The sequence below is a fragment of the Dermacentor andersoni genome, chromosome 10, assembly GCF_023375885.2.
Source record: "Dermacentor andersoni chromosome 10, qqDerAnde1_hic_scaffold, whole genome shotgun sequence".
Taxonomy (NCBI): Eukaryota; Metazoa; Arthropoda; class Arachnida; order Ixodida; family Ixodidae; genus Dermacentor; species Dermacentor andersoni.
In genome coordinates, this window is record NC_092823.1 from 10355206 (window position 1) to 10375396 (window position 20191).

At 43.9% G+C, this 20191-nt stretch overlaps 1 long non-coding RNA gene across 1 annotated transcript; it reads right to left on the reverse strand.

The window, feature by feature from the left end:
• Positions 1–3162: 3162 nt before the first annotated feature.
• LOC129382044 (uncharacterized) lies at positions 3163–7501 on the reverse strand. The gene is made up of 2 exons (XR_008610126.2): positions 7257–7501; positions 3163–5904 (listed from the first exon to the last, which is right to left on the reverse strand). It is a non-coding gene; the product is annotated as an uncharacterized lncRNA (long non-coding RNA).
• Between the last annotated feature and the right edge of the window lie 12690 nt (positions 7502–20191).

Here is a 20191-nt window from a genome sequence, read left to right on the forward strand (position 1 = left end):
GGAAGAAAGAAAAAAAAGCGTCCATGGCTTAATGGTTTCAATATCAGGCTTCTGTGCTAGAGTTCCTGTGTTCGAATCCTGCCGCCGGACAATTTTAATGATGTTCATTTAATTATTTATTACGCAGTACATTGTTGAAAATGACGAGTTTACAAAGCCGTTTGAAGCCAAAAGAACGAAGTTTAAGCAAATCCATGCGCTTCCCATAATTCTCATGCCGGTACAAGCGCTCTCACTGCAGCTCCCTGTGCTATACTAATGGCCCAAATATAACTAGCAGTCCTTAACTTTTGTATGGGTGTGGTAATACTGAAAAGTAGATTTAGAATCGAATATCGAATCAAATGAAGAAAAAAATGAGCTGGATATCAAATAAAATATCGAATAGCAGAAAATGTATTACAAAACTTAATCCCTAAATGTTTTGTGCAAGAGGGCGCTACACAAGCTCTGTATAAATGGTATGGTCTACTGTTAATAATGAAGGAAGCTCCAAATTAGTATTACAGATTGTCCGTTAAATATAATCAGGTGCTTCTTCCCCTCTGAAGCTGAAGAATTAGTGACGGTATGTTGTACTGCATACGCGGGTTTGACGGCTGTTGAAACGTCGTGAGGTGTAGTCACCACGTATCCAATATACGATCTGCGTGCGTCCGGCGGCTAATGAGCCCGATCTTCGCCTATGCTTTCGCGCTTTCCGAACTACACCCTGCTCTAGTCGTTCCCTCTGTTCGCGTGTATCACGTTATCGTTTCGATCGGTGCTGTCAACCTGGACGAACCCTGCACCGACGACGCGATGCTGTTCTGCGAATGGGGCGTTCGCGCGCTGCGAGTACGATCCCCGCATTACTACTTTAACCCTTTCACTTATGTCTCCTATATGCGCGCACTTAAAAACGCTGATAATTGCTGTCCTGACGAAGATAAGTCCTTATGTCCAAACACTGGCTCCTAGTTCTACCCCTGTAGATCATCGAAAGGAAAGAAGTTACTCACAGCCGTATAGTCCTTCTTCCTTACGCCGTTGAAATACTGGCCAGACCCACCAACGTCGCCGCAGACGTTCTCTGCGCTCCCGCCTCCTTTGCAAGAGCAGCAGCAGCAAAAGCTTCTTTCTCATGTGGTACATATTGCGGGAAGAGAACGCTGATGCCGGCGAAGCAAGGGGCTAAGCAAAAGCTCGACAGCTATGTCGTGTGTGATCACGCGCAGATGTCAGCTGCAGTTGTGGGCAAGCAGACGCTATCGCGCGTGATCTTGATCATGATGTAGCTTTTCTTGCCATGAGAATGTGTAGATACAAATGGCGTGAATTTCTTAACTTAAAAACAATGTACTGGCTCTATCTAGCATTAATAAATTAAATAAAAAAGGCTGGCCATAATGAAATTAAGGATAAACTTTTCTCAAAGCCAAAGACGAACGTTTGCGCCATCGCTGGTCCGCTGGTCTGTCAGCCCTGTGCTACGCGCAGCGAAGCGCGCACGCGTGCGCGTATCGTGTGGCTGGCCGCCCTTTCCTTCATCACCTGCGTACGCGCTCGCAGACGCGTACACTTACGTGTACGCGTATCCCGTGCTGCGTGTGGTTGGGCCTTTAGGCGCCCGTTAGAGCGTCGGCGTCGGTCTCGGCGTAACCAAGCAAACGAGCAAAACAGCGAAGGATGAAAGAGCGAGCACGGGGCGGCAGATGAAAAAAGCCGCGAACGGCGGACGCCATTGAGTGACGTTCGCGCGGGAAACTGGTTACATGCGCCCAACCGCTCGATGCTTATTCGTATCTATAATCACAGCCGGACCGCTAGTTCCGTACTACCGTCTGCTCGCATCAGCTCTCGCTTGGGCTTGCTTAGTTTGGTCTCGTTCACGCTCAATTCGATTGTCACGGTTTGCGATTGTTTTGTCATCTGATTGTATGCTTCACGCGCACTGCAGTACTTTCTGGAAGCCAAGCGGCACCACCTTCGACACGTCATGTATAAAAGCCGCCGCGCTTCTCGCGCGGATTATATTTTCGACAATTGCCGACTCTGCTGGATGTCTCTCTCAAATTATTTGCCTCAATTTACAATTTATCGCGGAATGGAAACACCTATAGAGCTCCGCTCAGATTTCACATTACGGGGTATCGTAATCGTCGGTGATTATTTTTTCAAGTGCTCGTCTGATGCCTCCGTGGGGAAGCATAGTGTATTGCAGTGAAGCGAATAAGGGGCAATTTGCACGCGTAATAAGTGTAAGCAACACGTTATTACAAAAAAGGGAAACCGCAGTGGGCCGCGGCTCTCGCCTTTATATTATCTCAGATGCTCACCTGAGGCCTCCGTCAGCCAGTATTACTTTTATTTTCACTTGCTATACGATTTAGCCACAATACATATAAGTATTCTGGAGAAGCTTTCTAAAGTTCATTCGCCATAATGAAAGGCTTATAACCCATCCCCTACCTTAGAAAAAAAGCAAGAATACCTACCAGATCACAAATGACGCAAAACACGTCCATGAAATGAACCGACAGATAAGCAGTTCTTAATTTGCTCTTACTTCTCAGGACATGCTAAGAAAGCTTGAGTCCATGTTCGTGTGGCAATTCAAAATGCTTTCATACAAAAGTATCCTGCAGAGCGTTGTCCTCACGAGCAACACCCGTACAAAAAATTATTGAGAAAGCATTGAATTATTATTGGTCAATGTTGAGTTTTTCATTCAGGAATTGTGGAAATCTTGTTGGAGAATTGTTGGGCGAAATGTTGAGTGGTCTTGAATATTGGCCACTGAACTTTAATTGGAACACCATTGGGTACCTCAATGTTGAATAATTGTTAAGTTACCATTGAAAGTCCATTGTGCTTAGACGGCCCGTTGTGTTCGTTTTGTTGAATGGTTGTTGAGTTACCATTGATTCTGCGTTGAACTAACGTTGTGGTAGTTCTATTGACCTGTTGTTGAGTTATTATTGCCCCAGCATTGAAAAGCACATTGTGGCACAGTTGAGATGGCATTGAGATTTCAGAAGTCGCCATTGAAATATGATTGACGTTTTGTTGAGCTAGTGGATTTTTATTCATATATTGAAATTTCTATGCTGTTCACACTTGCATGCCCCGGTGCATGCTCATAACTTTCCCAAACACAAACAAAATCAAAGCAGATACAGGTTCAACTTGAAGTACCTTTATTTACACTAAAGATGCGTGCACGTGAAACATTATTACAGTACATAAGGCACCACTACATCGAACCTGGAGACATAGGCTCGTACCTACAGCACTCTCGCAGTGTATATACATCTGAAAAAACCTATACATATGAATTCAATCAAAACGATCATTGTGGTCTTTACTTTCGACTTAAGTTTATGACTAGAAGGCAAAGCGACTCAAAAGGCAGGGCTTAAGCATACCCTTGTAACAACCAACTTTGAACACATGAACACTTGAAGCTGCTTGCGTGTGGATACACACAAGACATCCGAATACGTTATATTAACATGTTTCGCACACTAAACCATCACAGGAAAAGTTACGGCTGACTGTGAGAAGGCAAAATAACAGACTTGAAACAAATGACTTCACGAAAATATATACAAGCTTTAGCACACGTCTTTCACCGCGACTAAAATTTAATGAAATACCAAAGTAGGCTTGTCTGAGCTTTTTGTCTTCGAGGTGTATATATTTTCAGGTTGCCCAATTATTTTGTAAAATAACACCACTCAACTTAGCTATTAATTGATGAGACATCATTTAGAAAGTTGTCGGGCATGGTGAACACCTGAATCATGTTTCTGACGAGCCAGGTTTGCAAGAATAGTACACCATTTGTGTATGTTAAATTGAGGTACAGAAGAGTTTGTTGGTGGTATTTCCTCAATTTAGTGAGCTCATTTTCAGTTAATTTTTCTGGACTTGCACAAAGCTAATTAGAGCACTTTTTGGGGCCTTTTTCCCTATACCCAGCAACTAAGTGGCACCTCAGTCAATAAAGAGATAAGGCAAGGCTAATACCTTGAACGATAAGAGAAAAAATAATTATTTAGCACAGAAAATTGATAGTAACACACGGCTAACACAATTCCAGAGCCAAATAGATAGTCACCTGCACTTGCAGTATCAAGTACCCCAGAAATATTCATAAAGGATGGGAAAAGGTTTCAATGACTGGACAGCCAGATTGGTGAGACAGTGAAAAACGCAAATAAATGCGTATACGAAAAACCAATGACCTCAATTGCGCAGGTAAAATATCATTAAAATGCTACCAGAATTTTATTGCATAAAATACATAAAAGTTGCATAAAAATTGGGACAAAGCAGTAAGAAAGACGGAGAGAGATACAGCACCCGTGTTGAAAAAAAATTACGAGTGATATACATCCATATTTAGGCTCAAGACAATTGTTTCTCTAATATGTACAAACAGAACCCATGCACTGACGGCATAAAAGAAGGTTCCTGCGCCTGGAGAATGCAGCACAGTACAAAGCAGCGCCATGAGAACCGAAAACTAGAACTTAGTACGTTTAAAAAGTACGAATACTTGCATACCTACAGGCATGACATGTCATGCCTTGACTGGATGAAATTCATAAATCTTACACAAATGAAGTTACCGTCACTCTTATTGGCTTCCTCAGGGGGCTCCTTGAATTTGAACTAGAAAAACGTACATCAGTGTTAAAAACAGAGAAGATAAGGCCCTATAGCGTTCTTCCTGAAATAAACAGCGCAAATATTTCATGTATAAATTCTATGCACTTCGCCAATTCGGTGTACATTTATATTTGACAACCACACAAACAGAAACGAGAAGGATGAATTAAGGTAGGAACACACATGAACGCTGACTCAACTAGAAGTTTATTCGTGAAGACAAAGATTTTAAACAAATTGGCGAACTTCACAAAGAAAAAGCCATGGATGTGCAGCAGAAACAGCCCAGCACAACAAAAAAGGACCGAAAGACATGTCCTGTAGAACAAACATATGCGTCAAAAACAAAACACATGAAAACTGAAAGGTTTGTCCTGTAAGTGATATTAACGAGAAATAATGCAGCAACTCTTTCCCACTTAAGAGTCACAGAAATCTTGCTTATAAATTTTTCTTCGTGATCAATAATTAATTCTTCCATAAGTCCTCTTGTGTTCTGATCTTTGTGATGAAAAAACCGTTCTTTCTGCTCTATACCTCAACACCAGAGGAGTTCCAGCAGCAATATTTATTGATCACAAACGAAACAAATACATAAGCAAGTTATCTGTTGCCCTTAGTAGGAAAGACTTGCAGTTCTCAAGAGTATTTCTCGTCGGGTAGTATCACTCATCGAACAAATATTTCACTTTTTCGAAAGATTTGTCTGATAGTTCTCGTTTTTCACGCACATTTATTCTACATGACATGGCTTTATCATATTTTTTTCTTGTCGCTCGTGGCTGTTTCTGCCACGCATGCACGGCTCTTTACCTTTGTCAAGTTGACCAGCGTCTTTAATACCTCTGTCTTCAAAAACAAACTTAGTTGAACTTGCGCTCGTGTGTGCTCCTGCCTATTTCGTCGTCCGTCTCTGTGAGCGCTGCTGTTTACAGTACGCACGTATCCCTTGGTTAGGCTGGCAAACATTCTCGCAAGCAAAAGGAAATACCTCCCCTCAAAAGGTAGCCCACCCTTTACTACTACAAGCCAGAGCAAATCGAAAGCCTTCACAGCGTCCATGCGCGGCAGCTAGTACACCACAGAGCAGCAGAAAAAATAGTTAAAAATCCCACTTGATGGAGAGTGGCAACAGAGACGCGAGCTTGCTAGTGAATCAGCCACATATCAACGGGTGTCTCTTGCATGACGCTAAGGTGCTCTTGACGTAGAACACTTTAGCATCTGGGCATTTGCTGCATGCGTAACCTGCGAGAAGGGAATGCGGACAGAAAATGAGATTGCGCGATTCAGAATCTGCCACACACTGCACATAACTACGCACAAAATAGAAGTTCACACTATACTGGCAAGTAAAAATTTGCGACTCTTTACGAGTGCTGTCTAGAAAAGGAAGAAATAGGTTGCTACCGTAAATGTTAGCTAAGACACGCACAGCGATGTTTCACAGCGGGGAGAAATATTCCCGGCTCTCTCGCAGAACCGAAGACCACGCGACGGTGCATAGCCGATCCCAAGCAGATATCGAATCTTTGGGTAGAAGTCCAGCAGCAGGAATGACCTACTAAAGATACGCCGAGAGCGATGCGAGCGTGAGCGTGCCTGTACGAGTGAGAACATGCACCGTTTCATTGACGCTAGCCGCTCCGGCGTGTCTCCGATCATCCCACGCGATTTGTGTGCAGAACGTCGCGTACACGCCCTTGCGCGTTTCGCGCGGTAGCGTCTGCGCAGTGAGCTAGCTTCATGCACGTGTCATTCTTCACCGCGCAAACGGTGCTCGAGGCGACAACGCGCCGAGTGGCGCTCCTTTCGCTTCTGCAAGCAACGCACATTCGGATCGGCCCAGCTCAAAGAGGCAGCAGAGAACGGTGGCATGTTTCGGTTATCGCCAATTGAAATTGTACAGTACGCCTTCAACAGAAACGCGCCGCGCTAGATAAAGATGCTTACTGCGGTAGTTTTGGCGGTGATAGGCGATAAGGCGACCCCATCGGCGGCTGTGTTCTTTGCCGAAGTCGTCACCACACCTCTGTTCATTTGCGCTGTGTATCCGTGTACAGTCACCGCGCGGAAGCTGTGACTAATCGGTTGGCCATTCTCCGCAAATCCCAAAGAGGCGAAATATATTTTGCGGTGCGCCGCATCATTAGGAGCAACCTAAATAGAGGCGCGCTTAACCGCTACGGCACAAAAGGTGATCACACTAACCGTATAGTATACGATGAGCCACTACGGATAAAAAAAAATAATTAGGATATCCTACGTGCGAAACAAACGATCTGATTACGAGGCAGGTTGTAGTTGGGGACTCCGTATTTATTTTGACTTCCTGGAAATTTTTACGTGCATGCAATGCACAATGCACGAGCGTTTTTGCATTCCGCTCCTTTGGCATGCGGCCGCCGCAGGGATCGTATCCACGACCTCGAGCCCCAAATTGCCACGGCGGCCGCCATAGTTACGAAATGCGTATCGCGCGCTTTCGCTCCGGGGCATACGGTTTGCTTGAAGAAAGTGAACGGTGTGCATAACATCTCACGCTTGTCAATGTCAATATAGAAAAAAGGCTACGTGCCCAAGAAAACGAGATTACTTACCTATCTGCAGAAGTTCGGCTGCGACTGTTTCGGGGTGCCTTCTCTCCAACAGGCATCATGACCTCTGCCGCGCAACTCATCAAAACAGCCAGGCTCGCACATCAGTCGAAGACTAGTAGCTGAGTGAGCCAATGACTTCAACGGACAAACGTCCCACTTATCTTCGTTAAAGCATTTCACTAAAACGTGCGTCATGATGACCGAAAAGAAAAAAATACTTTCATCAAAAAGCACGAGGCATGAACCACCACGCAACGGCAACCAACTAACGGAGTCCGAAAGCCGTTCACAGCTTCACTATGGTATTCAGTTATAAAAATCTTTCAAACACAAAATAACGGCACTTAAAAACCGCTAATTAATTAGCAATAATTTTTCATCAACTAACCTTCATAAATTTTTAAGAACAACCTAATTTGTAGCGTAAACAATAAATACTACGACCAAAAAATGCGACTACGAAACTAGCGGTAACGATGTGTACTGTTGAAAAAGTGTGCTCAAAACGAAGCTACAACGGTTGCAACCGCGTGCACACACACACACACACCCGAACGCTACCTTGACGTTGGTAGCGCCACCTAGAAGTAAAAATTACTACTAATTTTATTATCTTTACAAAAGTAACGCCACTAGAATAGTTTATTGCACCTTTGCAGATGACGAGGTGACAAGTAAGGTATGATAAGGGTCCGCTGCCTGTATTTCTTTCATTTCCCTTTGGTGTTCTTCTATTTAACCGAACATACGGGACCTGTCCTGCGGACGACAGTTCGGCGAGGCTTAAATAAATCACTTGCTTCTTGCAAGGCGGGAGTCGGGAGCAGCCGCAGATACAGCGATTAGCTGCGATACTGTTGCGGCTGTTTCTGAATCAGAAGCTCTTTGAAGTCAATGGTTATAGCGGCTGCGCGCTGCGATCTCAAAGCGTGTTCGTTGTTTGATCTCTAGTACCACGGCCGTTGGATAAAAAAAGCTATATTTACTTTCCAGACAGAGGGTGCGTCGCAGAAAATTCGAAGATCTCTCACGTGTATGTTTGCAGCATGTGCGCCGCTTGGATGCTACGGTTCCCTCAGCGCGTCGGATGCTCGAAGGTAGTAGCGTCGTCGCGTGTCGGCGCCTGTCTTATCGCCGGCCGCGCTGCCGCCGTGTCTACTTTTGGGGAACTGCACATGCGCGTAGTCGCCGTGTTTGCGAGTGAACATCGCATTCTTCTGCTCCCCGAAACGTGCTCATTTTGGATCGTACCAATTGCTATGTCATCTAGTGTATGTTAAAACGACGATGGCATTTGTGCACCGGCGAAGAAATAAATCGTTATGAACTTGGGCGGTCATGAAGGTAGTCTAACGCTGCAGTTTTTACAGAGAGAAAACGGCTACGAAAGTGGGGCAGTCCCGGAGACAGGCGCTTGAAAGCGCCAGCTTTAGCGACAGCACGAGGAAGTGGCACGCTGCGCACGCGCCAAGCCTTTCAGAACTTACGGGCTTTCGAACGAGAGGAGCATGCGCGCGTTCATGGCCTAATGGTTAGAACACCGGGCTTGACGGCCGACGTTCAATGCCACCCCATCGGTCACACATTATTTTCGTTTGATGAAAACGAGGCGAAAGAAGAACCTACCTGCCGCAAAGTGACAGCAATGAGGTTGGAATGCTTCGCATTTTAGTTTTTGGTATGTCTTCATATGCGAGTCCTAATTATTGATGCTGTACTCAACTGCTGCACAACAAAAAAACAACTACAAAAATCAACACAAATTACCCAATAAATTGTTTATTGAGAACACTCAACGGTAATATTGTTGTGCAAGTGTTGAGCGAACTCAATTGCTTTTGAAAATTTGTTGTGAAGTCCGTTGTTTCAACAATTCCCCAATAATATATCAATGGTTAATCAACAGTCATTTTTGTACGGGCAGCAGATTTGCATCTTGTTATTGAGCCATCAAGCCTACTTCACAATTTCAAATGTAAATAATGTAGAAAAAGAAAAGCCAGGGGTGACACGAGCATGCTTTTGCACAGTAAAGCATGGATCTCTTCCAATTAGCCCAGTAGTCCCTCCTTTTCGACAGTACTGTACGACACAGAGATTTTGAGCGATGCACTTTAGGAGAGAGAACGGGTACTGAAAACAGTCATCCCAAAAATATGCAAAAGACAATTAATTAGCTGATAATGTAGCTTCAGGTTCTTGAATGATTTCTGCTGTATACGTGATCTACATGAATGAGAGCTGCCTCTTCTTACCAGCGTTACTTTTCCAAGTACCTAAAAACGATGAAATTTGCTAGTGCCAAGTAACCAACACGCTGGCTTCTTGACACGAAAGGACTCGGTCACGTGCAATGTCAGAGATCCTTGCTGCACAACAATACGAAAAGCTTTTTAACATTAAAGTGTTTTATGGCGGGGTCCATGCTTGACTTCCTGTAACAGATGTGACGTCGGCGCCAAGGAGTAAAAAAGATGGAGGACGCTAAAGCTTTGCATTTAATAGGAAGCTTTAGCTTGGGTGATCCTATCTAAATATATGTAAAAGGAGAATTTCGTTTTCTCAGTCACCTCTGCAGCAACTTTGGCGAGGTTTGTTGCATTTAAAAGAAAAACGTAAAATCTAGTGACTGTTAGTTTCCAATTTTTTATTTAGATTGTCAATTTCAGCAAGAAAAAATTACATCACAATTCTGTGAATTGCAAGTGATAGTACATCTAAAACGAACAAAATTGATATGTTACACGTGAATCTAAAAAAATCTAGTAATATAGAAATACAGCTTTTGCGGAACCCTTGTACACAACGTAACAAATTCATGTAAGATACAACTTGACATTACGAATTTGTCCACTTTGAATGATCTAATGGATGCCGTTTACAGAGCCGTGATGTCTGTTTTTGATGCAGAGCTTATTTATAAACCTTGCGCGTCTTTTTTTTTGAACTTTCAAATTTTTGAAAATCTTTTTCACGAGATTCCGCTTTTAACAGTCACTAGAATTTGACTTTCTTCCTCAAATGCAACAAATTTCATTAAAATCGTTCCAGGGGTTACACAGAAAATCAGTTTTTCTGTTTTACATGTATTTGAATGGGCGCATTGGAGTTGCGCCGAGCTAAAGCTTCCTCTTAAGAGTGGAACGCCAATAGCATTAAAAGATCCCTGACTGCTTCTCACGCTTCCCGGCAACTGGACTGTATGTAACCGTAATGTAACTGTAAGGCGGGCTTTCTGGTAGAAACGCGGCCTTTCGCGTGGACCACGATGCGGCGGAGGCGAGCGCCATCTGAAGGTATTGCAGGGAACGGAGCGCACCGTTCCGTGGCCTCAAAGATAGTCAGGCGTGGGCGCGCTCAAATGGCGGACGCCGTGGCCGGTCTACGTATGGTGTAAACGCTGGAAAAGGGGTTTATGTGAGTTCGAGCCCAACAGAATTATGTTTTCTCATATAGTCAAATTACAATCCGACGCTATCATGTCTGTAGGTTCTGTGTAAGTCGTACCTTACGATTTTTCTACGTATTTTAGTTCCAGAAATTAAGTTAGTTCAATAGCTTCCTTGCGCACGTAGAGGGCCTGGGTATGGATGGTTCGAAAACCTTTTTGCCGAAACAACGTCCGGTGCTGGACGCCGGTGGCCGACGTCGGATTTTCTTTCACACGGGCTCCTTAAAGGGACACTAAAGCGAAACAACAAATCAGTTTAGACTAATAAAGCATTGTTTGAAATTACTGCAGGCAGTTATGTCAAAATAATAGTTTGATTATTAGATGAGGAAATGACGGTCGAAGTATCAGAATTTGAATTTCGCACCGAAACCCTGACGCTGGTACGTCAGTGTGACGACAGGGATTCCAAAAGAATGTTTTCGCATTTAGGACGCGCTGGCTGAAAAAAGGTTCCCGAAATTTGCCTTCTTTAATAGTTGGTTCCTTTAGGACACAATGTAGTCAATCTGTACCGCTATATAATTAAGTAGGCCGTCGAAGATACCATCAGAATCCATGACGTCACAGCAGCCAGGTGCGGGAACTTCAAGGAGGCGTCGCCACCTTGAAGTTCTTGCGCTTTTTCTGGTTTACCAAACGTCTTAGCGTAGTAGGAGCGTTCTTAGTGTCCTAGAGAGGTAATTTACTTATGCAGAAGAAATAACTTTTTTCTTTAGTGTCCCTTTAACGCTATCGCGTTAATAGCTGGCTGGTTGCAGCACTGTGGAAGCTACACGAATTCTCCGCCAGTAGGAAGGCCGAATCCCCCTCGAGATGTGCTCATCCGCGCCGCGTTGTCTGTTTGCCATCCTGTTACATGCTTTGTGGTTGGTTGATTGACGCAAAAAAGTTTTGACGCCGACCATTGGTGCTCAGCGGATCGCTGGGAGCCGATTATGTCGGCATGAAGATATTGGACCGTATAAAGGCCGAGTTATGTTGCTTGTGCTTTGAACGAGGTCAGGTGCGTCAAAGGGCGCTTTATTAAACGTAACACACAATTATATATACACTATCAAAGGGGGCGTTGCAGCCAACCCGTCCAAAAATTATTGAAAAGGCATTGAAATACCATTGATCAATGTTGAGTTTTTTATTGAGGACTTATTGAGAGTTTGTTGGACAATTGTTGGGTTGGGTGTTGAAGGCTCTTGAATGTTGACCACTGAAATTTAATTGAAACACCATTGGGTATCTCAATGTTGAATAATTGTTAAGTTACCATTGAAAGTCCATTGTGCTTAGACTGCCCATTGTTTGTTTTGTTGAATGGTGGTTGGGTTACCATTGATTCTGCATTTGCAACCACTAACTACTCGCCGTGATATTTCCCTTCTATTATTATTTCATAGATTTGTTCACACAGTTGGCCTAACATTATCAAACCTGAAGAAAGCATCCTCGACGTCACAACGACTGAAGAATCAGTTCAGCTACACCCGAATTTATGGCAACACGCACGCTTTTAATTTTTCAGCTTTGCCCCGTGCGGTCCGCTTATGGAACGCACTGCCAGATACCATTGCATGCCAAACTAAACACACTGCATTTCGCAATCTGCTAACCAATGAATATGCCGTTTCAACCGTCTAAACACGTCATGTCTTTTGTAATTTTCTTGCATTTTTTCTACAACGTTAAAGAATTTCAGTGCTCCCATTTTTTTTACAATACTTACTACTGTATAACATACAAAAACGTTTACGATGTTATTATGCTATTATGTTATTGTTTACCATTTATTGTTATTGCTCTACATATTGTATTTGCTAACGTATTAATTTTCCATGTTCTGTGCGTACTCCTTTCATTATGCTGATGTTTATTTCTTTCCCGACTCCATACTAATATGTTACCGTATTTCCCCCCTTACACTATGCCTTCTCGAAGGCCTGTAAGGTACATGTAAATAAATAAATAAATAAATAAATAAATAAACTGACGTTGTGGTAGTTTTGTTGACCTGTTGTTGAGTTATTATTGTCACAGGACTGAAAAGTACGGTGTGGCCCAGTTGAGATGGCATTGAGATTTCAGAAGTCGTCATTGAAATATAATTGACGTTTCGTTGGGCTAGTGGATTTTTATTCATATATTGAAATTGCTTTGCTGTTCACACAAGCATTGCCCGGTGCCGGCTCATAACTTTCCCAAACAAACAAAAGCAAAGGAGAGACTGATCGATTTGATGTACATTTATTTACACTAAAGATGCGTGCACATGAAACATTATTACATTACATAAGGCACCACTACATCGAACCTGGAGACCGGCTAGTACCTACAGCACTCTTCCGAAATACATCCGAAAAAAACCTATACATATGAATTCAATCAAAACGATCATTGTGGTCTTCACTTTCCACTTAAGTTTATGACTAGAAGTCAAAGCATACCAACTTTGAGCACATGAACACTTGAAGCTGCTTGCGTGTGAATACACAAGACATCTGAATATGTTACATTAAAATGTTTCGCACACTAACACATCACAGGAAGAGCTACGGCTGACTGTGAGAAGCCAAAATAAGACTTGAAACAAATGACTTCACGTAAATATGTACAAGCTTTAGCACAAGTCTTTCACCGCGATTAAAATTTAATGAAGTACCAAAGTAGACTTGCCTGAGCTTTTTGTCTTCGGAGATGTATATATTTTCATGTTGCCCAATTATTTTATAAAATAACATCACTCAATTTAGCTATTAATTGACGTGACATCATTTAGAAAGTTGTCGGGCATGGTGAACACCTGAATCATGTTTCTGACGAGCCAGGTTTGCTTTCTTCAGAAATAAACTTGTAAAGCTTTTGTGTACTGAATGCAGCTTATCTCCCTGGCGCAAGTGAACAAACAGTACAGCATTTACTTATGTTAATTTGGGGTACAGAAGAATTTGCTGGTGGCATTTCCTGAATTCAGTGAGCTCATTTTCAGGTAATTTTTCCGGACTTGCAGAAAGCTGACGAGATCACTTTTGGGGGCTTTTCACGATACCGAGCAACTAAGTGGTACCTCAGTGTGTAAAGAGACAAGGCAATTAAGGCTAATACATTGATCGATAAGAGAAAAAATAACGATTTAGCACAGAAATTGGTAGTTACACACGGCTAACACAATTCCAAACAGCCAAATAAATGGTCACCTGCACTTGCAGTATCAAGTACCCCAGAAATAGTCATAAAGGATGAGAAAAGGTTCCGATGACTGGACAGCCAGATTGGTGAGACAGTGAAAAACGCAATACGTATACGAAACACCAATGACCTCAATTGCGCAGGTAAAATGTTATTAAAATGCTACCAGAATTTTACTGCATAAAATACATAAAAGTTGCATAAAAATTGGGACAAAGGAGTAACTGAAAGACGGAGGGAGCTACGGCACCCATGTTGAAAAAAATTACAAGAAAATGATATATATGCATATTTAAGCTCACAATTTCGCTCCAACATATAGAAAAAGAACGCATGCACTCAGAGCATAAAAAGGTTCATGTGCCTGGAGAATACAGCACAGTACAAAGAAGCGTCATGAGAACCGAAAAGTATATCTTACTACGAATGCTTGCAACCTACAATCAGGCATGTGCCATGTCATGCCTTGAATGGATGAAATTCATAAATCTTACACACAAAGGAAGTTACGATCACTCTTATTGGCTTCCTCAGGGGACTCCTTGAAGTTGAACTAGAAAAATGTACTCAGTGTCAAAAACAAAGAGAAGACCCTATAGCGTTCTTCCTGAAATAAACAGCGCAAATAACTTCATGTATCAATTCTATGGACACTTCGCCAATTCGGTGCACATTTATATTTGACAACCACCCAAACAGAGACGAGAACGATGAATTAAGGTAGGAACACACATGAACGCTGACTCAACTAGAAGTTTATTCGTGAAGACGAAGATTTTAAACACACTGGCCAACTTCACAAAGAAAAAAGCCATGGATGCGCAGCAGAAACAGTCCGGCACAACAAAAAAGGACCGAAATACGTCCTGTAGAATAAACATGTGCGTCAAAAACTAACAAAAATATGAAAACTGAAAGTTTTGCCCTGTACGTGATATTAACGAGAAGTACTGCAGCAACTCTTTCCCACTAAGGGTCACGGAAATCTTGCTTATGAATATTTCTTCGTGATCAATAAATAATGCTTCCATAAGTCCTCTTGTGTTCTGGTCTCTGTGATGAAACAATCGTTCTTTCTGCTCTATACCGCAACACCAGAGGAGTTCCAGAAGCAATATTTATTGATCACAAACGAAAGAAATGCATAACCAAGTTATCTGTTGCCCTTAGTGGGAAAAAGTTGCAGTTCTCAAAAGAGTATTTCTCGTTGGGTAGTATCACTTATCGGACAAACCTTTCGCTTTTACGAAAGATTTGTCCGATAGTTCTCGTTTTTCACGCACGTTTATTCTACATGACATGGCTTTTTCATATTTTTTTCTAGTCGCACGTGGCTGTTTCTGCCACGCATGCACGGATTTTTACCTTTGCCAAATTGACCAGTGTGTTTAATACCTTTGTCATCAAAAGCAAACTTTTAGTAGAGCTTGCGCTCGTGTGTGCTCCTACCTATTTCGTCGTCCGTCTCTGTTCGTGCTGCTGTTTACAGTACGCACGTATCACTTGGTTAGGCTGGCAAACATTCTCACAAACAAAAGTAAATGCCTCCCCTCAAAAGGTAGCCCATCCTTTACTGCTAAACGCAAGAGCAAATCGAAAGTAAGCCTTCACAGCGTCCATGTGGCAGCTAGTACACCACAGAGCAGCACAAAAATAGTTGAAAATCCCACTTGATGGAGAGTGGCAACAGATGCGAGCTTGCTAGTGAATCAGCCACATATCAACGGGTGTCTCTTTAGCACCTGGGAATTTGCTGCATACGTAACCTGTAAGAAGGGAATGCGGACAGAAAATGAGATTACGCGGATTAAGAATCTGCCACACACTGCACATAACTACGCATGAAATAGAAGTACACACTATACTGGCAAGTAAAAAATTAGCGACTCTTTACGAGTGCCGTCGAGAAAAGGAAGAAATGGGTTGCTACGGTAAATGTTAGCTAAAACACGCACAGCGATGTTTCACAGTGGGGAAAATATTCCCGGTTCTCTCGCAGAACCAAAGACCACGCGACAGTGCATAGCCGATACCAAACAGATATCGAATCTTTGGGTAGAAGTCCAGCAGAAGGAATGACCTAAACATACGCCGAGAGCTATGCGAGCGTGAGCGTGCCTGTACGAGTGAGAACATGTAGTACCGCTTCTTTGAAGCTATAGCCGCTCCGGCGTGGCTCCGATCATCCCGCGCGATTTGTGTGCAGAACGTCGCGTACACGCCCTTGCGCGTTTTGCGCGGTAGCGTCCGCGCTGTGAGCTAGCTTCATGCACGCGTCATTCTTCACCGCGCAAACGGTGCTCGAGTGCGGCGCTTAGCTCCCCAGGTAGCACAAAAGAGATACGTAACGTTTTCGTAGCGTTTATCCAAGACGATAAAAACGGGTTAAAGAAGACACGAATGAGAGAATTTCGGCGGGAAAACGTCGTATGTGTTTCGGTTATCGCCTATTAAAATTGTACAGTACGCCTTCAACGGCAACCCGCCGCGCTAGATAAAGATGCTTACTGCGGTAGTTTTGGCGGTGATAGGCGCCTCTGTTCATTTGCGCTGTGTATCCGTGTACGGTCACTGCGCGGAAGCTGTGACTAATCGGTTGCCCGTTCTCCGCAAATCCCAAAGAGGCGAAATATATCTTGCGGTGCGCCGCATCAGTAGCCGCTTAACCGCTACGGCATAAAAGGTGATCACACTAACCGTATGGTATACCATGAGCCACTACGGATTTAAAAAATTATAATTCTAATGTCCTGCGTGCCCAACGAACTATCTGATTATGAGGCAGGTCGTAGTTGGGGACTCCGTGTTAATTTTGACTTCCTGGAAATTTTTACGTGCATACAATGCAAATTGCACGAGCGTTTTTGCATTCCGCTCCTTTGGAATACGGCCGCTGCAGGGATCGTATCCACGACCTCGAGCCCCAAATTGCCACGGAGGCCGCCATAGTTACGAAATGCGTAAGCGTGAAGTGCAGCACTGCCTTCCGGTACGAGTGTGGTACAAGCGTAGCACAGCTGCACACCTACTACACGATTACTTGTCGCGGTTCTCCTAAGCTCGTAGTGCCTGCCTAAATACCTTGAAATACAGCGCGCCTCTCGCGTATCGAAACGCGATAACAAGCGCGTAGATGGCCCACGTGAGCCCCCATGAAAGATGACGGGCCACTGTACAAAATTATCACTGCGCAGAGAAGACGATCCTTATATTCCAATTGTGTTCTCTCATACAAATGAAGGAAACGTTATTAGACAGGAACAAATGAAGCAATGCAATTTTACGCACATGGGGCGCCGCTGCCTCTTCGCCTACCATTGTTTCAAACGAAGTGACGGCGGCAGCGAGAGTTAGTATCGCGCGCATATGATCCGGGGTATGCGGTTTGCTTGAAGAAAGTGAACGGTGTGCTTAACATCTCACGCTTGTCAATGTCAAAATAGAAAAAACGGCTACGTGCCCAAGAAAACGAGATTACTTACCTATATTCAGAAGTGCGGCTGCGACTGTTTCGGGGTGCCTTCTCTCCAACAGGCGTCATGGCCTCTGCCGCGCAACTCATCAAAACCGTCAGGCTCGCACATCAGTTGAAGACTAGTAGCTGGGTGAGCCAACCACTTCAACGGATAAACGTCCCACTTATCGTCGTTAAAGCATTTCACTAAAATGTGCGTCATGATGTCCGAAAAGAAAATACTTTCATCAAGAAGCACAAGGCGTGAACCACCGCATAACTGTAGCCGAATAACTGAGTCCGAAAGCCGTTCACAGCTTCACTATCGTATTCAGTTATAAAAACCTTTCAAACACAAAATAACGGCACTTAAGAACCGTTAATTAATTAGCAATAATTTTTCATCAACTATTCCTCATAAATTTTTAAGAACTACCTAATTCGTAGCGTAAACAATAAATACTACGACCAAAAAATGCGACTACGCAACTAGCGGTAACCGTGTGTACTGTTGCAAAAGTGTGCGCAAAGGCCGTGTCTGCTGTGCCCGGGGCACAGCAGACGAAAGGTGCCCGAAATGTCTACGTTCACCCATGACGTCACGTCCGCTATAACCCATGATGTCACATCCGCTCATTTCCATGGCGGCCGTCTTACGGAGCCGGCTGCGCTGCGAAACGGTCCGTATTCCGTGCCCACTTAGAGCGTGAGTAATTCATCTTTCCACGCTATATGCGTGTAATAAAGGATTGGGGCTGTGGGCAGTTTGATGCGTTACCATTAGGTACCTTGTGCGCATATTTTGCCTCCTGGCCGCGTCAAATTGCAGCCGGCATGTGGAATGGGCCGTGGCTGCCGTCGCATCTTATATGGAGCTGCTCATGTGGGTGGTATTGCCTCCGTCAGGATCGTCAGTGCGTGCACAGAGCCATTTAGTAGTCTGGTTCAGGGGAGGATGCGCGAAAGAACGAGGACGTAAGAAAACACTGGCATGACGAGCTGTTCCCTCAGATCGCGTTACATCGCGCTTTCTTTTAAGACCATCTCGCTCGAGCGAGAGGATCTTAGAACAGCATTGCTACTGCTTTTTTACACCTTTGCTGCGGCTCATTTAATCATCACCTGCATTCTTGTAATAATACAAATGACATCGCTGCGCGGAAGAGCGTCTCTTGAAGTTTCCAAACAAGAGCCAATGCTGCCGTGCCTGCTGCATACACGCTTGCCTTTCCTAACGCACTTAAGACGCGGCACTAGCTCTGCTACTGCGTGATACAGGGTCACTGTGATAAGAAAATTAAAAAGAACAAACGAAATTAAGGCAGAAAATGTCAAACGTTGCCAAGCGTGATGAACGGACCTGCCTCGCTAGATGAGTTGAAGAAGTCGGCGTCCTGAAGTCAGCTTCGCCGCAGTATACTAGTGTTACGCGCTGAAGCATGTCAGAACTGAAGAGTGACCGCTTTCACCGACATAAATAATATGTGTTCCTTAATGATGTACGCGTGCACCTGCCGTCTCCTGTTACATTACGCGCGCCGAGGCGCCTAAGTGTACTGGCCGGCCTTCAGCGCTATTTCGGACGTGGCTGTGATGCTTTGAACCGTTGGTTTGTCGACCTCGTAAGCCAGTTAATGTTTACACGGCCATTTTTTTCTGAGCTGTTGATTTCTTCCATAATAGCTACGTAATTTCGTAGTTTCCTGTTCAACTGCTTTGGTCATATGCTAGTCAAGGTTGTTCTCTTTAGCCGAGCGCAGTTTTCGAAAGCGAAACGACGCTTTTGCATCAGCATATAGTGCCGTCGCCCATTTACAACACAGTCAATCAATGCCATTTTGTATGTCACTGGGAAACCGTCGAACGCAGGGAACTCACTCGCATGCGGGGAACTGCATAACTAGCCACGGGATTACCGTGCCTCTTGGGAAGTTGCTTTGCATCAAAGGCCAGGTACCCTTGCTATGATTCACCGCAACATATTTTGTATGTCTAACCGCTTAACATATTTGTATTGCGGTGAAGCTAACCTTACGGAACCGAATTTCGCAACGCTTTTTAGACTCCTGCATCTCTACCAGCTACTACCAAACGCTTGTCGGTACGTCTCTTGGCAAAGGTCCAGGTAAATCTCCCCTGTTGGGAGTTGGGGGGACTCACGTATATGAAAACTGCCAAGGAAAGCAGTTGCCCTGATGAAGGCACGCTCCCCTGTCGAAACATTTGCACCAGCCTGTTCGACCACCGTTATCACCGCAACTTATTTGTGTGTTGCGGTGAAGCATGCCGATATTGGGAAAGATTTACGTGAATCTGGAATGTATGGTTTCTGTCAGCGACTAACCTAATGTTCCACTCTCATCAAAGCAGATTTTCGTGGCAGGATGCATGATGTCTTGAGAACTTTTGTTGGCTAAAGCCATACGTGCCAGGTTAGCTCTTGTCACAATAATACGTTTTACCGCAATACACAAGAGGCCCCGCTGCAGGACACGCCCGCCGTAGTTAGCCAAAACCTTATGTGATGGTTCACTGCAAAACACCTCCTGCATTGCGGTGAATCGTAATAAAGCACATTTGTCAGTTTAGAATGTAAAGACCCTTGCCCTTCGCTTTTGTAATAATATGACTCACTTTAATGAGAACATGTATTCACTGCTAAAAACATCCACATTGAAATGGAGATATGAACACTGATGGCAGCCTGTGTGATGTTTTATCCCTTTACCTTTTTGTGTACCTGTCACGCTGCCATTATTAAATTTTCCTGTACTTCGTTAGGTGCTGACGTACATAACATTACATCACAAAGAGCCACTGTGTAATTAGTGTTCAAGGACCAGTGTGATG